At 45.4% G+C, this 19,680-nt stretch overlaps 1 protein-coding gene across 1 annotated transcript in view; it reads left to right on the top strand.

The window, feature by feature from the left end:
- TCERG1 (transcription elongation regulator 1) overlaps window positions 1-19,680 on the top strand; it is a 2,274,660-nt gene that overhangs the window by 2,046,527 nt on the left and 208,453 nt on the right. The window lies entirely within an intron of this gene.

Genomic DNA, 19,680 nt, shown 5'->3' with positions numbered 1-19,680 from the left:
TCTATCTGGGCGGAGCATATGAATTTGGACCCTTTTACGGCTCCTATTCCAGCAGTCCTCGATTTTTTATCCCAAATCTTCCATCAGGGGGCTAGTTCTTCAACTGCTAAAAGTTCAACTGGCAGCAATTTCCCACTTTCACATTGGAAACAAATTTGGCCCCCTAGCATCATCCAAGATCTGCAAGACCTTTCTGAAAGGTACCTTTCTTTTGAGACCCCCTGTTAAGGAAGCAGTTCCTCCATGGGATTTAACCCTAGTTCTCCAGGCTCTGACTGGTCCCCCTTTTGAGCCCGCAGCTTTGGTCGACTTGAAGTGTTTATCTTGGAAAACTGGCTTCCTGATTGCTGTTACTTCAGCTAGAAGAATATCGGAGCTTCAGGCTCTTTGCAGTAAGCCCCCATACATCATTTTTCATAAAGACAGTTTCCCTCAGGACTAACCCCTCTTTTCTGCCTAAAGTGGCTTCCGATGCCAACATCAAACAATCTATCAACCTGCCTGTCTTCTTCCCTAATTATCACAACAAAGGAGAGTATAGACTCCATTGCTTGGATGTACATAGACAGTTACGATTTTACTTACACAGAACGGCTGTTTTTCGAAAATCAGAACAGCTCTTTGTTTCATTTGCTAAGTCCTGTCTGGGTAAACCAGTGACTAAGGTAACCTTAGCTAGGTGGATTTCACAATGCATTCTTCTCGCATACAGAAGCTCTGGTCGACCTGAGCCCGTGCGGGTTTGGGCACATTCTACCAGTTCTGTGGCTACTTCTGCGGCCTTCTGGTCGAGGATCCCTTTGGATGACATTTGTTCAGCTGCTACTTGGGCTTCCTCTCACACTTTCATTACACATTATAAATTGGATCTGATTTCCAGAGGAAGGGCGTCCTTTGGCTCTACAGTGCTCCGGAATATCCTCCCATAAGGGCCACCCAAGTTGTTGGTAGCTGGGGACTCTGTCCCATAGGTTGCTAATCAAATGAAGTTAACTACTTCAGATAAAGAAGTTTATGTACTCACCATAACGTCCCATCTGAGTAGGTAACTTCATTTGTCTGTAACCAACCCTCCCTCCGTCCCCCTGACCTGTAGTTCGTCCTTGAAGGATCATGGTATGTCACTTCCCAGATGACATCAGGTTAGGATGTTCAGGTAGTTTTTCCTTATGTTATGGTAGTGTTCTAGGATACTATGGCAAACTCGATCCGAGGGTTAGAGGGAGGTAGCAAGCCATTATGGCTAGGAGGGAGGAGCTTGGATCTTTTTCTAGGAAAGCTGCCGGCTCGGATCCCCACAGTTTGCAGACGAATGAAGTTACCTACTCAGATGGAATGTTATGGTGAGTACATAACTTCTTTTTCTGTATTTTATGTCTGGGAGCCTTATTTACTTACTAGTCTTGAGTTAGTTTGCCTTTAGTCAAACTTGAAAAGCCATTTGAGGTGGCTTTTTGCAGTGGCGTAACTAGGGTGGGGCAAAGTGTTAGGACAAGCTAATGACCATCCAGTCCATCATCCTGATTCCAGATCGCTCTTTAATACTGGCTTTTAAAAGCCAGTATTGCATATTGTCTGATCTGAGCACTTTAGTGCTCTCTGCCTGGTCTAAACTGTCTGTACAAATTACTTCCTGCAGTTACAGACTGCTTGCTACAGTTTAAAAGTAAAAAAAAAAAAAAAAAAATTAAGCTGTAGCACTCAGTGCAGGGTATAAACTGTAGCATATACTTGCTAGTTTAAAATAAATTTCTTTTATTTATTTATTCAAATGTGTAAGGGAAGTGGGTCGGGTGCAGGGTACAGAAACGGGAATTGATGTCTGCGTTTCAGGAGCCACAGGTACCTGATCGAAGATTTTTTTTTCCCCCCTCAGTCTTCTATTGGAGTTGGGGCTGGAATGAGGGAGCATTTTGCAGAAATCTTTTTGAGGGGGTAGGGTACTAGTTTGTGAGGCTGTCACTGAGCACTGGATCTGATGCTGTCCATGTTCACTGATTCATTGATCACGAATGGATCTTGGAATCCGACCTCTGATCCAAGCTGGCAACTAAAAGGACAGCTCCTGAACTCAAGCTCCTCTCCTTCCCAAGATCCCTTGCTACCCACAACCCTCAGATTTCATTTGCTATGATTTTGCTTTGGACATACTTCCTGCAGCTCAGGTTTCCTTTTTCAGGTTAGTAGTGTGTACCCCCCCCCTCTATTTTTCTCAGGGTTTTCTTCCTTTTCTTACTAGTTTTCCTTCCGCTTGTCACTGGTTAGGTTTCCTCCCCTCCCGGTAGCGTTTAGGCTTTTCCCTGGCTTCCCACCCTCTTTTCTCCCGGGTCCTTTGGGTAACTTTAATCTTCCTGTGTTTTGACCTTCTGTACCTCCCCCTTTTTTTTTCTTTTGTGCAGTGGGTAGGTCGTGGGCAGGTCGTGTGTGAGTTTGCTCACGAGATGTCTGAGAAACCCTACAGGTTTAAAACGTGTTCCTCGTGCTGTCGGAAAATGCCCCATTCCGACTCGCACAAGGAGTATGTGTATTGTCTGGGAGAACTTCACCTGGAGGTTGACTGTGACATTTGTGCCACATTCCACCCCAGGGCTGTCCTGGAACGTAGAAACAAACTCCTGCTAAAAAGGCCTGCTAAAGGGTGTCCTCTGGTCCCCTTCCAAACCTTCCTCTGAAGCCAGAAGGAAGTCTTCCTCCTGTAGGGATTCTCCCGCCAAAAAGCCGAAGCTCTCAGGTCGCAGTTCCCTTGATCCGAGTCCAGCCTCTTTGCCTTCGGATACGGTCTCCTTTTCTCCAAGTGCACCAGCTCCTGTCAGATCCGAGACCTTGGAGTCCCGCCCTCGGATCCGACCATCCTGTGTCAGATCCATTCGTGGCACCATCCGCTCCTTTGGATCCAAACAGACCTTCGGATCGAGTGGTTTTGTCAAATCCGATCGTCATCAAGTGCTCATCCCCCAGACCCAGGAGATCAGATCTGAGGAGTGCAAATCGGTCTCCCTCCCGAGACCTCAGGCCTTCAGCCAGGTCAGGACATTCCTCCATCTCTTCCAGGTCCAGCAGGAGCCTGCTCTGTTTAGACATAGATAAGATGATGAGCTTTCTCAAGGCCCAAATCGTGTTGGACTTGTTACCATCCCCTGCTCAGTTGCCAAGGGGATCCTCTCCATCCACGGGACTCCTCTCTCCTCGTCCGACTGACCTGGGTTTGGACCCCCCTGGATCACACCATTCCTGGTGAGAGGCCAACAGTGTCGGACATATGTTCCTTTCCCACCCCATCAGGGTCCCTGGTGGGCTCGGTTCTGTTGCCCTTGGAACGTTCTGCACCTCATCTCCACGAGGTCGGTGCTGTTTCCCGGGGGTGGGGTCAGGCCTGGAGTTTTCGGATCGTTCCCTCCCTCTGGGGACCTCCAGGCTGGACAGCTCAGGGGCTGATATCGTCTGGAGATGTCAGTGCTACGTCAGGGTCCCCCCTTCCATCCCGGGTGGCTGCAGCCGTTGGGGAGGATGGGAGCTTCGTCCAATCCGTCTGCCTTCTGGGTGATAGACAGGCTTTCTTTGGCTGGCTAGCTACCTCCTTCCACTCTAGGTCCTCTTCATCCCCTCTTGACATTGGATGGCGAGATCTCATCATCCTTCCAGGGTCCGCCCTCCCATGAGTGCCTTCAGATGGTCATTACCCCCTTGGGGTCCCCTGCCTCTTCTGAGTCTTCCCCAGAACCCACTGTGGAGGAGCCTCTTCAGAAGAGAGCATAAAAGAGGAGGCACTTGGACTTCCTTAGAAAGAGTCTCACTGAAGACACGGATTTCGAGGAAGGCGAAGGGTCCCCTAAACTTCCACCCGAGGAAGTGTCCTTTGGAGATGTCCTCGAGATCCTAAAGCAGAGGTGAATTGGTCTTCCCCCACACCGTCAGAGGAATTCATGTCTTTGAAGGTCTTCTGGATGGGTCCATATTCTACGTGGGTGTCTCCCCCTGCTGACGAGCTTGTCCAACTCATTGCCGACAGGGCGTGGAAGGAGCCAGACACAGAAGAACCAGTCCCCAAAAGGCGGATAACTTTCTAAGTCCCCCCAAGGACAAGACTTTTTGGAGCAAGGGTGTCCCCGTTAATGCTACTGTGTTAGCTGCAGCTACTAAAAAGGAGCTCGACGAGCAGAGCTCAAGGGTCCATCCCCTGAACAGGGAGTCTCGGGCGATTGACCATTTTGGGAAGCGTGTTTGCCTCAGCTAATTTCGGACTGAGAGCAACCAGTTACATGGCACACACTACCTGGCTGCAAAGGGATTTGGTATCAGAGCTCTCCATTTCCCTTTCTGAGTTGCTGCGGCCGGAGAGTCTCAAATCGGTCTGCCCGAAGCTGTCCGCTGTGACTTCCCTGACTAACTCCTTGATGAGGTTGATCTCCAATGCAGTGGAGGCCACCTCTCAAGCGGCGAGCATGGGCATTGCCATCAGGCATCACGTCTGGCTTTGTCTTTGCGGAACCCTTTAAGGTGTCCTTCACTAACGTCCCTTTCAATGGATCAACTTTGTTTGGCCCTTACATCAAAGAGACTAACCTGCAGCGAGCAGGAAGGAAAGATTGTCTGTAGTGGGGATTAATTTCTCTACACCCTAACAATTCTTTTCCAGAAGTCAGAGGGGAAGTAAGAAACTGTGGTTCCGCAGGTCTCGGTCTTACTTCCAGGATGCTCCTCAGGAATCCTCTTCTTCCAGCGAGGGAAGGGGATTTGACAGCATACACCTCCCCAGAGGCAGAGATGGTCCACAGAACCAGGGCTACTGGTAAACCTTCTCGGATAAACCCCATCAGAGCTCCTAAAGCACTGCCCAGCTGTCCTGCCTTGGAGGGTGTCGGGGAGTCAACTCTCCCTCCAACCACTTATATTACCTCGGATCAGTGGGTGTTAAACATCATTTCCAGGGGTTACTTTATACCCTTTTTTTAAGCTTCCTCCAGTTCAAATTTCTCTCCTGGACGTTCCTTTCCCTGCCAGAAGGAGTTGGCCCTCCTCGAGATCCAAGACCTCCTTCAGAAAAGAACCATCCAAGAGGTCCCAACAGGACAATGAGGGTCCAGAACTTACTTTAGCTTCTTTTTGGTGCCCAAGAAAACCAGGGTCTTGCATCCCATTTTGGACCTCAGTGAACTAAACTTGTCGGTTAAGAAGTCCAAGTTCCGAATAGTCACTGTTCAGTCTATTCTGCCTCTTCTGCGCAAGGATGACGATGTGCTTGGTAGATCTCAAGGATGCATATTATGTCAAAATTGACAGATGCTCCAGGTGATGCCTGCACTTTCAGCATGTGACCAGCCACTTATCAGTTCAGATCCCTGCCATTTGGACTCACCACAGCCCCCCGGGTGTTTACCAAATGCATGGCAGTAGTGGCAGCTCATCTCCGGCTGCGAGGTGTCCAGGTCTTCCTGTACCTGGATGATTGTCTACTCACAGTTCCCAAAAGGCATCACCTCACAATGGCCGTGGATTATACTCTCGGTCTCTTTCAGGATCTAGGCATCACAGTCAACCTGCCCAAATCCCATCTTCCCTGTGTCAGAACCTAGGATTTATTGGGGTCCTTCGGGACACAGTGTCAGAGACTGCAGCACTTCCCCTACGCAGAGGCTAGATCATTTGGGGCCAGATCCATCATTTGCTGGATCATCCCTCAGTCCACTTGATGTTACAGATGCTAGGTTCCATTGCTACAGCAATCCATTAAGTGCTTGTCACCAAATATATGAGAGTTCTGCAGTGGACACTAGTGGTGCAATGGTCAGCTCAGTTTCATCCCATGTCCATGACCGTCAGGATTTCTCAGGTGTGCAGACGTCATCTTGTTTGGCTCCAAGCTCAGGATCTCATTCTAGGCAGACCCTTCTGTCTTCCCCGACCCAAGGCCACAGTGACCACGGATGCCTCCCTGTTGGGATTGGGGGGGGCATTTTTTGGAGGAGGACAGTTCAAGGCATGTGGTTCCCCTTAGAGACCTAATAGCACATAAATGTCCTGGAGATGAGAGCAGTCCTTCTAACGTTGCAAGCCTTCCAATACTGTCTCTCTCTCGGGACTATAGCAATTCAAACAGACAACATGGTGGTGGTCTGGTACATCAACAAGCAATGGGGAACACTGTCGTATCCATTGTGTAGAGATGCCGTGAGAGTGTGGGACTGGGCGAAGTCTTCCAGGTGCGTTCTTAATGCAATGCACATTCCCAGCACTTCCACCCTGTTAGCCGACAAACTCAGCAGATCTATCCTGAGTCCTCACGAGTGGTCCCTGAAACCATCAGTGGCACATAGGATATTTGACCTCTGGGGTCTCCCTTGCTGTGATCTTTTTGCCTCTCCCGACAACCACAAATATAGTGAGTACTTTGCCCTGACCCCCCACTGGGGGAGTCACCCAGGGATGCTCTGGTTCATGATTGGCCGTCAGGACTTCTATATGCTTATCTCCCAACTCTCCTCATCCCCAAAGTCTTACAGAGAACCTGTCACCTGAAGACTCCTCTCATCCTCATTGTCCCATTCTGGCCTCATCTGAAATATCCGCCCTGGATATTGGATACTATTCCGGATCTCATTTCCCATCCGTTGGGGCTTCCTCTTCCAAATTTCCAATCTCTTCATCTGACCGCTTGGTTCCTCCAATTCCATTCATCCTTTCCCAGTCCAAGCTTCCTTCTCTGGTTAAGAGCATTATCTTAGCGTCTCAAAAACCTACCAAGAAGGTGTACTCCAGCAATTGGAAGAGATTTTCTGTTTGGGCTAAACAAAGCAATCTAGACCCTTTTCAGCTCCTATCCCTGATATTTTGCTATTCTTGGCCTCTCTTTTTCAGCAAGGGGTCAGTTTCTGTATGATTAAACTCCAGTTGGTGGCTATGTCTAACTTCCATTAGAGCGAAAGTCCCACCTTTTCTTCCAGGCTGTGCAAGGTCTTCCTCAAAGGGATCTTTCTACTCAGACCTCCCATGAAGGACCCCTCTCCTCCATGGGATCTCACTTTGGTGTTGCAGTCTTTGACACAGAAACTCTGAGCCTGTGGTGACCTGTTATCTCAAATTATTGTCCTGGAAGACAGCCCTCTTGGTGGCTTTTACTTCGGCTAGGAGGGTCTCCGAGCTGCAGGCTCTCTGCATTAATCCCCCTTTCATGGTATTCCATAAGAATAGTTTGTTCCTGAGGTAGCTTTGGAGGCTAATCTTAACCAATCTGTTCAGCTTCCTGTGTTCTTCCCCAGTTTTTTTGAATAAAGGGGAATAGAAGTTGCACTGCCTGGATGTCCATAGACAGTTAAGTTTTTACCTGAAGAGAACTGAAAATTTTTGGAAATCTGATCAGCTCTTTGTTGCCTTCTCTCAGGCCAAGAGAGGTCAAGCAGTTTCCAAGGTATCTATTTCTCGTTGGATTGCCAGCTGTATTTCTTAGATTTACGAAAGTAGACACCTGGAGCTTACTGGTCCAGTTAAGGCTCACTCTACTAGGTCGGTAGCCACATCTTCTGCCTTCTTGGCAAAACTTTCTTTCAATGAGATTTGTGCCACTGCTACATGGTCTAACCCCTACACCTTTGTTACGCATTACAAGTTGGATTTGGTGTCTAGGAGCAGGGGCTCCCTTTGGTTCCTCTCTGCTCCAGCATATCATTCCCTGAGGCCTCCCAGGGTTCGTAGTAGCTGGGGACTCTGACCCATCCATGACCAGTAATGACACTGATAGCATCAGATAGTTATGTACTTACCATAACTTGAAATCTGTGCTATACCATGTCATTATTCATCATGTTCCCACACTCCTTCCCCCTCCTCCTGGAGATTGAGGAGATACGGAGGGATGTCTCCCTTAGGCGTTTTTCACTATTATAGGCAGTTTTCACTGCCCCTTTCCTTTCTATCCAACAAACCCGATCTGAGAGGTGTGGGTAGCAAGGGATCTTGGGAAGGGGAGGAGCTTGATCTCAGGAGCTGTCCTTTTATTTGCTGGCTCAGATCTGAGGTTGGATTCAAGACCCATCTGTGATGAATCATGACTCTGTATAGGTAAGTACATAACTCTTTTTAACCCAGATATGCCTCTAGTTCTTTGTAGGTTGCATCACCAGTACTGTGGGACTTGTTTCTGATTTTTGGAGGTGCTTATAGTTAAGTTTGATGTTCTTTTAGGATCACTGTTGCAGTTGTAACTTACTGGGATATTTGCTGCTGGCTGAGTCCAATGTCAAGCTTAGTTTCTGAGACTCGGCACTCTTTCATTGTGGTTGAGCTAATTTCAGTTAACCTCGGATGTCTTCATATTTCTGGTATGTAAACCGCATCTGCTCATACCTTCTTGAGTTCTTTCTTGCCATGTATGAGTTTGTTATAACATCATAGTCCATCATCAGTGCAAGCCTACAGCTAAAGAGTGAGAGGTTAGTTACCTCATTGGGAACCTCTTTTATTCCCCGTATTTCTAGTTGCTGACTGATTGTGGGTAATGTCAAGGAAATGGCTTACCAGACCTGAGGAGTAGGTTGTGCCAAGTTCTAGTAAAGCTGGTGGGTGTGTGTGTGTGTGTGTGTGTGTGTGTGTGTGTGTGAGCACCAATTACCAGAAAAAGACTTCCACAGTCAATGTGTTATTTCTCCTAGATGTAGAGAAAGTTGCATCTGTCTTCTAGTATCTGTCAGGGATTTTGTCTAAAGACTTTCAAGAGAAAGCAGGAAGCACAGGAGCTATACCAGGTCAAACAGAGTTTGGAACCATGTTAAAACATCAGATATGCAGAAGCAGGGTGATGTGGATACCTGCCCCCCCACAAAAAAAAAAAAAAAAGAAAGAGTGAAGTGCTTCTGTAGGGAGAAAGGACTATTTGTCGAACGTTGAAGTTCATCAGCAACATGTAGGTCAAAGGGCATCAGCTCCAAGCAAGAGGCTCAAGCAGTCCCTGGCCCTGACACTTGGTATCCTTAAGGCCTCTGACATAGCCCCGTCTAGAGACGATCATGCCTCTGACCATTGGCATTTCCCACTGAACCCTGCATTCTCATCAGATACCAGCTCCTTGAGCTCTGCTTTGGACCATTTGTTTATAAAAGGAGGAGAAGGCAGAATACTTAATTACTGTAAAAGAAGACACCTGGGTATATATCCCATAGAGTTTACAAATCCCTGGTGGCTGCCTCTTGACTTAAGGTGTTTCCTTTGCCTAGACAGCTACCTCATGGTGGGCTCCCCTGCAACTTCAGCCAGCCTGCCTCTCAGAATTGGGCTAGAGTGGCTCAGGGTTTTCTTCTGTCTTTTTTTCACTGTTTAGTTGTAGGCCTGCACTTAAGCCAGATTTAAAACAGCCCTCTGTGTCTGGAAACCCAACCCCACCAAGATGCGTAGGGAGGTCTGTCTGTTGAGACACTGTGACTCCTTTGATTTCAAGTAGGAGGATGAAGTAGACAACTGGTCAAAGCTTTCTTCCCCGGTAGCTTTTATATGGTAAGGTCAGTTTAGTCTCTGACTCTACATCAGAGGACATGTCAATTTGGGGACACATTCTCAGGCATGAGATAATGCTGCACAAGTCACAGTTTCAGAAGGCTTCTGAATCCAAGAAGTGATACTGGGACCCAAAGCATGTGGCTGTTCAGTCAAGTAAGTCGTTTTGAGTATTTTACAAACAGCATAGCATCCTTGAAGACAGAATTCCAACTTCCACTCCTAAAGACCAGACAGATTTTACAAGGCTCAAGATCTTCACACCTTTTTCTATAAGGGCCCCATTGCAGATCCAGTCAGTGTCCCTGGAAACTGTCAAGGGAAGTGGAATGCTGTTACCAGTGACAGGGAAAACAAATTACTTGACCGATTTCAGAAAAATATATATAGTTTTCAGCAACCTTGTCCTTCAGAGCCCTGAATTGTCTAGCACATCATTAATCAACTGCAAGATAGTTGTGGGTGGAGTGCAGGCTGAAACCCTGAAGGCAGTTCTGAATAGCGAATCCCACGATGTTTTACAACTGAATAAGCATGCCATCAAATGTGGGTGTGATGCTGTGGATGTGACATCCAGGGCTGCTGTAACAGAGATGGTCATTAGTAGACATTGTTGGCTGAAGACCATTCCATTTTTGAGTTTGTGAAGGCACAACTCCTTAATGTCCCTTTGGCTAAGGATTTGCCCTGTCAACCACCTGTCTTATAATGTTATTAAAAAAACTGAAAGACCGAGAAAAAAGAATGGAGTGTGTCAAGCACACTTCACCCTCCGTTTCCCGAATGTAAAAGAGATTGTTCCTCTAAGTAAGGGCCTTACAAATGGAGGCATGAAAAAAGCCAAGCTGTTAAAAAGGTAGGAAGGTGAAAGAAATGTCGGCAGGAAGATAAAACATCTGAGCAGTTGTGATGATACCAGCCTCTCTTCAAAACCTCCTCATCTCAATTATTTTCTCAGGATAGGGGTGAGATGGCCTTTTCCTACCAGAGTTGGTCAAACAAGTACAGACCAGTGGGTCTTGTAAATAGTCTCCAGAGGATACAGACTGCACTTCACATAAAAAAGAGGACTTTGATCTGTACCAAAGTGCAAGATCACCAAGCTTCCCTTCATTTAATAGAAATACTGCAACAAACACTGTTCTTTCTGGTCAGAAGGCCAAAGGTTTTAACTCCAGGCAGTTTCTTGTCTCAAAAATGGATTATGGAGACCCATTCTGGACTTGAAAAGGCTACATAGGTTTGTAAAAGTTCCCAAATTTCATAATGTTGACCTTACAAGACCCTCTTGCACCTCCTCGGCTTGAGAAAACCCTACTGATACAGCTCTTGGATGCCTACCTCCTTATTCCCATTTCCAGAGTATAAAGCAGTAATCACCATTATGTATCTCTTTGCCCTTTGTTTTGGCTACTGCACCCAAAGTCTCTACAGAATATTTGGCACTAGTCATAGTTTGTAGCAAAACAATTGACATTCACATCTGCCCCTACCTGGGCAGGTACAAACCCAGCATGAGATGCAAAGGGCACTGGAGTACACCCGAAACTTCCTGAACAGGCTAGGTTTTCCTCTGAACAAGCAGAAGTCCATCTTTAGCTGAGCCAGAATTGTGTTCTTGTTTAGTGTTCTCTTGGACACTAACCCAACAAATGCATACCAGTCACAGGAGAAAGTGTAATCCTTTTTTGTTCTGTTTTTAGGATATGTGTTGGGGAGGGGCAGTCAAAACTAGTCAAGAAATTCAGCATTTCTGGCCACGTGGCAGCCCACCATTCTAGAAATTTCAGTAGTACCTAACAATACCTGGGACCAGCAACCTCACTTCCTAATACTTCCTTGCACTACCATTTGTAAGGATAGAGCTGAATGGTGAATACAAAAAGTGCAAATGAATGAGGACATGCCCTTTAAACTACTACCTCCAAACCAGACCTTATAATTTTGGTGCCTTGGACACTGCAGGGGTTGCAGATACCTTGGACCTCAAAGTGTTTGGCACCTGGAGTTCCATAAAGGTGAAACTGTGCATAATCATAAAGGAGTAATGGGAGTCATTCAGGCTTTCAATACAGACTTGGTTTGGGACCCTACATGTCATGAGACAAACGCAGCAGTTGTGGGGTACATAAGGGAACCACACACTAAGCACCTGTACAGGCTTGTGAACAGCCATGATATGTAGCCTGCTACTAAGGACAGCCTTTATATCTATTGAGGATTTCTCTGTAACACATTGGGGTAGGTAGGACCTCAACAGATTCTAGACAGGGACACATTCTTAGAACTGTCAAACAGTTCTAAGAAAGACATTTTTCTTCTCCAAGTAACAGCCGTTAAGAAAATTCTGCTCCATAGTTTCAAACATGTAGATGTCTTCTCATTTGATCAAGTCTGTTCCTCTGTGCTTTACATACTCTTTCTGTGCTCTCTAAAGAAGTTCAGAAAGAGGACGAGACCAGAAATGGTGCTAATTACCCCATCCTGGCACAGGCAGAATCAGTCCTCCCATTTCCTTCATATGGCAAGGGAGAAATATGTACTGCTGGCTCAGCATGTGAAACTCCTCACTCAAATCAAGGGGAACATAATACACACCAGTGTCTACACATAGGCTGATAGCTTGGAAGATATGACTCCATTACCCTTTGTTCACCTTTTTTTTTTTCTGAAGACATATTGAAAGTCCTGATAGAACCTAGATAGCCTGTTACAGGATAGTTGTACCTAGCTAAATGGCAGAGATTCTCCTTCTAGTGCCAAAGAGGTTTTCAGCACCCAAAAGCAGACAGTGGCACTGGTTTTCCAATGTCTGTCTGAGCAGTTCTCTTCAGATTTAGTGTATACCTTTGTGAAGGTACATTTCTCAGCTGTTTGTCAGCTTGCCTGTAGAGCCCCACACTGACATCTGAATTCCCATTGAAGCATTATCTGAAGAGTTTTTCATCTCTGATTTCCTAGGAGGAAAGTGGCCCCAGCTTGGGACTGTAACTTTGCTTTGTAAGAACTGACCTTGGCACTTTTTGAACCAGCTGCTTCATAACCTGTAAAATTTCTCACTTGGAAAAACTTTTTTTCCCCCGATAGGTATTGCCTCCATTAGGAGAATCTCCAAGCTACAGGCCCTCATATGCAAAGGGCCTTTTTCTGCAGTTTCATATAAACAGTATGACGGTATGCAGTAACCCCTTCTTTGTGCCAGCAGCCAAACAGAAGTAGCCCTGAACCAAGCTGTTTGTTTCCAAGTTTTTTCTTCCTTATTCTGGGCACAATCTAGATACGCATAAATAGTTGAGGTACTACTTGGATAGAACATAATCATGTAGAAAATTTGATCAGATGTCTGTCTTCCTTACAAGTAACGAAGCTTGCTGCAAACTATTTAGCACACACTGTTAACTTTTGCTCTACCAACCATGGCAGGACTGCATGAAAAGTTCAGGCCATTTAAAACAAGGGATGCCATAGCTACCACCACCTACCTGAAAAAGGGGTTAGCATGTTGGACATTTTAAAAGCAGACACTTGGTCCTCTATTCAAAACCTTTTGAGTGCACCCCTTGAGCAGTCCTAACTAGTAGTCCCTGATGTAGATGTGACTGTGCCCTGGTTTGGGAGTAGAGCTAAGGTTGGTGTGGGCAGATGACATCTATATACCAAGTATTTGAAGATGTTTAAGGTAAGGTGACAACAGCCCATGTATGGGAGTAGGTTGCTAAACGTCAGGCTAGAAATTGAATTCTGCAATGACGAGATTAATGCAAGTTACGACTGCTTCAGTGACCACATTCAGACGTACTGCTGTGGCAAGTTGCTTTTACAACTGCATTTTCCCCTTTGGGCAGGGAGAGCTGAGTAGAAACCCAAATGTTTTTTTTTTTTTTTTTTTATCATGAAACTGCAGAACAGTTGCAGTGCATCTTTATTCTTGGAACTTCACTAAGGATTTTGTATTCCCTATTTTTCCACATCTCCCTTGAATGCTACGTATTATGCACACTGTTGAGACAGACCTTCAGTGTGGGAGCTGTGCATGTATTTATGCATGGACTGCCCAGCTGTGGTGCACTGACCTGGTTTCAAACTGCTGTAGTACATTATCTTTACAGGTGTCGCACAGCAGTAAGGCTTTGCTTTACCCCCCCCCCTCCCCCCAACACCACCATCCCACGTCCCCTCTGAGGGATGGACATGCCAACTTTGGCTCCTCACTTTCATCCCTCATTGGTACCACCACCAGTTACTAGTTCCTTAGCACCTAAATCCACTAATTGAACCTGGGATACCAGTGGAGTAGTCACTGTTAGCACTGTACAGCTTGGAGCTAGCAGACCACTTTTTAATTCACCAGAAATTGTGTGTTTTAGCACAGTAAGAAATGTTTTGTTCATCACTTCATTATATGCATTCGTATAACATCATATTCATATGGACATGCTTATCAGTCTCAGTGGCCTTCTTTCTGCCCTTGTGTATTGTTGAGATCTGGTGTCTAATATCATCAACATTGTTGGCATTCCCTTATTTTGTAAAATTCCAACATTTCCTTCCGTTTCATAGCTGTTGTACCCATCTTTCCTATTTTCACCATCCTTGAGTCCCTTTTTCACATCTGTGTCACATCCGTTTTACCTTCTTTTCACATTTGTGTCACAACCCTTTTACCTTCTTTTCACTACTTACTGAAGAGTAATCCTTTTTAAGGAGGGCAGTGTTATCCTCCTTTTACTTTTGTGTGTGCCAACGTATATTTTTAATTGGGAGATCTCTGATTGGGGCCACTTAAGTTACTCCAAAAGGTAACAGTGCTGAGAATGAGAGTTAGCAGGCAATGCAAATCTGCATGTTTTATTTTCTGTAGTTTGTGATCCATGTATATTATAATCAGAATGAGATGTCAGCATGATTAAGCCGTATTTTAGGTTGGGAAGAACATTTTTAGCCAAGGACATTCTAGCTATTGGGAAGAGCAGGTGAAAGATTCTCTAACAGAGTTTAAATTAGTAGAGAACTTTGTTAATGATGGTTGTATGGGCAGAGAAGGGAAGACGGTAAATAAGGGGAAGGCCTGAATACTTGTATTCAGAGAAAAAAAGATGATGTTATTTTACTTGTCATAGATGGTGCTGATTGGTGGTAGTTGGAATTTTTGGGGGGAGGTGAGTAGCATAAAATTAATTGTACTGTGGTTGCTTTGGAGCTTTGAGGAGGCAGAGTGACATAGGCTAATAAAGATTAAGGGTGATTAGGCATTTATTTACTTGGAGTAGGTGGATGTCATCTGTGTATAGTACATTGCTTAATGTGGGATGTTATCATGACAAATCATTAATGAAGAAAGAGAGTAGTAAGGGGCCTAACACTAACCCTTGAAGGACACCTGTATTAAGTATTCCAAGGGTGAAAAGCTGGTTGTTAGAGACTACTTGAAATTGTCCTGTTATGGAAGTAGCTTTCAAACCATTTAGTAGTATTTTAACCAAAGTTAATTTTTCCAGTTTGGTGAGCAGCCGCTTATGGTCAGCTGTTTTGAATGCCGCGTTACCCTGTCTGAAAAAAAAAGTTCCAGCTTTTGTAGGTTATCCATGGAAACCATACTTCCCGACCCTCTTTGTTCAAGGCAAACAGAGCATTGTGATAAAATCCCAGCATCCTAACATGAAAGTTAACGAGTGCAGTTAAATTAGCATTAAAAACTTTTTCTGCAGATGTCTCCAGGCATAGTTCATATTCAGGCATATAATACAGAAGTCATATAGTGCCAAACAGCAAAGAAAGCACATTTGTATCAGCTCCGTAGAGATTCATTAAAAGTTAGAACGGTGGTCTGTAGAACTGGTTTATTCTGAAGGTTATAAATATACTAGGTTAGTGAAGTCTGAAGAGTTTTCTTTTGATTATGAGTGGATGTTAGAATCAGGTGTGCCCTGAGCCATAATGCAAACATAGTGTTAACCTCTTTTTCTCCCAGAAAAATGCTGCTTTTTGTCACAGGATTGTTTTTTTGAAGGCTTGCTAAAGCAATGTCCCTTCTCCTTGGAAACCTCTGTTGGTCTGCTGAAGCTAGTAGTCATACTGAATGATGTCGTACTCCACTACTAAGTTAATGCAGTTGAATGTGGCATCTTAGCAGATCGTTTAGGTTGAGTATTGCAGCAATTTAGGACCTGTCCCATGTTCTGTCCTTATACAAGTTGAGCAGTCATCTCCATTGTACATAGCTTTATGACCCCCCACCTACCCCCAAAAAAATCTTCACAGTGGTCTGCTGCAGTCAAACTTTGTGCTTTTCTTTTGTAACATTGTTCATCTGATTTTGACTGGGAAGTATTCAATAGACACCGAGGAGTGTAAGTGTTTATTTTTAACTAAACAGAGTGAGGCAGATGTCTGTGCTTCTTTTCACACAGGCTGCTCAAGGCTCCACACCTTCCATCACAAGTACTGCTGGGAAGATTTGAACCTAAAAGTATAAATGAAAGCTGTACTACTATACTTTCTGTGTTGGAGGGAAGCCTTCTAGCTTATCAGTGGGAGTGGTAAGCATTAGGTAACCTGTCTACCACATAAGGAGTGGTTCTTGCCCAAAATTTGTTATTATTGGCCATTTGGGCAATCTTCCTTCTCTCTCAACTTTCTGATTTGAAAGCCTGCATTTGCACTTGTTTCTGTCCTGTAACTCGTCTAGTGCAGTTACAGAGTCTTAGTTTTAGCACTTAAATTTGCTTAGTCATACTCAGCACTTGTTCAGAACTTGTAAGCACTAAATAAGCTACTAATTACTATAGCACTCAATCTTCCTCATTACCTAAAGGAAAACAGTTTTTGTACTTATTTTCTCACTAGAGTTGAGAAAAACAGCTCTTGTACTCAGTTTCCTCACTTATCTAGAGGAAAATAGTTTTTTATTCAGGCATGTCCAAGGATCAGCTCCCAGTGTTCTCCCCTGTCTATCTGATGAATCTGGGCATCTTGAGGCAATGTAGAAATTGTGTCATGTACACAGACAACCCTCTCCTCCTACCACCCAACACTACAACCTGTGAGAGATGCACTTATCTAGCCAAACTGGAGGTAAAGCTCTCACCAACCAAGACTGAACCTGACAGTCATGAGGAGAAGGTAAACATTTGCACCACACCACACTCATCAGATAGTCTCACTACGTCTACACCACCAAAATCCACACACAGAAACTCAAAAACATTTGCAGAGGCTCTCAATAATCTGCCTAAGCAACAGAGACCTCCAAAGCAGAAACAAAAGCAACCTCCATCCCCCAACACAACCCAGATGAGACACAGCCCACAGATTCAGTGTGCCACTCAAACACAGCCAATAAGGCAAAACAACATACCCAACACACTAGTCATAGGTGACTCTATAGTCAGGCACACTGATGTCCCACTCACCAGGCTAAACAAGGAGAAGGTTACTGTCAGCTGCCTGTCGGGTGCCAGGATCCGCCACATAACCCACGCAGTCAGGTCACTCCACAAGTACAAATATGACTCTGTCATTGTCCTGGTGTGAATGACCTGAGACGTACCTCCCTGGACTACATGAAAAGAGACATGGAAGAGCTCTGCGATCTTGTATCTCAGGCAGGTATGACTCTAGCTCTGAATAGCATTCTGCCATCGCCCAGAATGATATCGCAGTACAAGGACAAAATGATTGATTTCAACAATTGGCTAAGCTTCTGGTGTCATTCAAAGGGGATCCAGTATCTGTCTGCTTGGGATGACATGGTCGACAGACCACGATGCTTTGCCACAGATGGCCTGCACCTGTCGCCCCTGGGATTCCGGATACTGGCTAAGGCTCTTGCTGCCCCTATAGTGCCTTTTTTAGGCAGGGTTCAAGTAACAAATTCACCATCATAACAGGAACAGGTAAGCAAAAACTGAGGGTAATGCTACTCAGTGCTAGAAGTCTAAATTTCAAAATGCACTCACTCGAGGCACTCCTTAAAATGGAGAACATCGATATATGTGCAGTGACTGAGACCTGGTTCAAGGCTCCAGAGTGCACCCCTGCACTACCAGGCTATAACTCATACCACACCTTTTGGCCGTCTAACCTGGACCGAAGCACCAAAGGTGGGGGGGTGTCCATATTCATTAAGGATATCCACACCTCCAGGCTAGTTGCTCAATAATGCATCCGAGGTTATCCAAGTGCAACTAACTCTTGGCAAAACTGCAATCCAAATTGTAGCTTGCTACAGATCCCCCACCATGCCCCAGGATTCCCCACTCCTCTTTTCTTGATGTACTGGAAAATATTAGGGTTCAACCAAACACCCTAATAATGGGCGACTTCAACTACCCCACCATTAACTGGGAAAACTACTCGTGTATTAACTCCTTAGCGCAACGCTTTCTGGAATTCATAAACTCCAATGCCCTAGATCAACTTATCCACACCCCCACCAGGGGCAACAATATCCTAGACCTAGTCATTACTAACATGAGTGACCGGTGTTCCACACCTGAAGTCAACTCCTCGTTAGTCCGATCCGACCATAAGCTAATCACCCTCGATATCCACATCCCACCCCATTAAGGAAACCACAGTAAGAAATTTCTCCAAAGCCAACTTCATGCTTCTTAAGACAGAAGTAGTAAACTTCATGACACCCATGCAGATGGACAATACAGTTACAACTGCTGAATCCTACACAAATGCGCTCTATACGCACCTACATGAGTGCATGGATCGTGCTATCCCAAACAGGACCAAGACGCTATCCTCCAAAAAAGGAAGCCAATCTGGTGGTCCCCTGCCATAAAATAACTGTACAACAGAAGGAAGAAACTGTTGCAAAAGAGAGTAAAATCCCATGAGTGGAGGAGCACCCTGGTCAGCCTCAGTAAGAAGCTGAGATCCCTTATAAGATCCTCCAAAGCTAGCTACGAAAATAAAATTGCCACTAATTCCAAGGACAACCACAAAGCATTCTTTAGCTATGTCAAGAATCTCAATGGCAACACTCAGATCTGCTCTGAGTTAAAGCACAAAGGCATGAAAATTCCAGAACCAACTGATATTGCCAACATCCTGGCAGATAGGTTCACTGCTAACTTTACTCCCCCCCCCCCCCACCCCCTAAAGGGCCCATATCTATACAGGAAGAATGCAGAGTCCCTGTAATCACAACTACGCAGGTGAAAGCTGCACTCTCTAAAGCCAAAAACACAGCATCCATGGGTCCGGACAACATCCCAGGCTGCGTTTTACACGAACTTCAGAATGAACTGGCTCCCCACTTAAGCACCATGGTCAATAATAGCCTCGCATCAGGTTTTGTGCCTACTGAATTGCGCACAGCAACAGTTATCCCACTCCACAAAGGGGGAGCCACCACTGATCCCGGGAACTATAGACCTATTAGCCTGACGAGCCTGGTCTGCAAAGCCATGGAACGTATCATCATGGAACTCATAAACAAAGACATTGGTAAACTCCAAACTCTGGATCCCACCCAGTTCGGGTTTGTGAAAGGCAGATCGTGCCTCCTGAACCTGATCGACTTCTTTGAGGCAGTCACCAAAGCTGTAGATGAGGGTAAAGTGGTTCACACAGCCTATCTTGACCTCGCCAAGGCTTTCGACACCATCCTCCATTCTGGATTTATAGCTAAACTCAATAAACTAGGCATAAATCCCTACGTCACAAGATGGGTTGCCAACTGGCTCACTGACCGAACCCACACTGTAAAAGTTGCAGACTCCAGATCTGACCTCAAACCAGTGACAAGTGGAGTACCACAGGGTTCCGTCCTGGGACCGCTCCTGTTTGGTATCTACTTCTCTGAAGTACAGATTAACACAGAAGGCCTCTGGCTAACGAAGTTCACAGATGACTGCAAACTAGGATCCATAGTCAAGTCCCCAAATGTTGTGAACATCCTACAGAAGGGCCTCTCTGAGACAGATGCCTGGTGTCAGAGCCATGGCCTCAAGGTCAATGCCAAAAAGTGCAGTGTCATCCCCTTTAATAAAAACTCTGTACCCATGAACTACTGCATAGGCAGCAATCTACTTGACACCGAATGCGTGATAAGAGACCTTGGGACCCAGGTGGACAGTAGTCTCTCCTTTGATAGTCACATCGCCACAGTAGTCAGGAAGTCCTTCTACGTAGCACACCTCATCATAAAAGGATTCTCGTCCAGAAAAAAAGAGGTCATCG

Source organism: Protopterus annectens, chromosome 4.part0 (genome assembly GCF_019279795.1).
Source record: "Protopterus annectens isolate FY-2018-M chromosome 4.part0, PAN1.0, whole genome shotgun sequence".
NCBI classification, from domain to species: Eukaryota; Metazoa; Chordata; order Ceratodontiformes; family Protopteridae; genus Protopterus; species Protopterus annectens.
The sequence above is the reverse complement of the archived record's forward strand: the minus strand, read 5'-3'. Positions and strand labels throughout refer to the sequence as shown.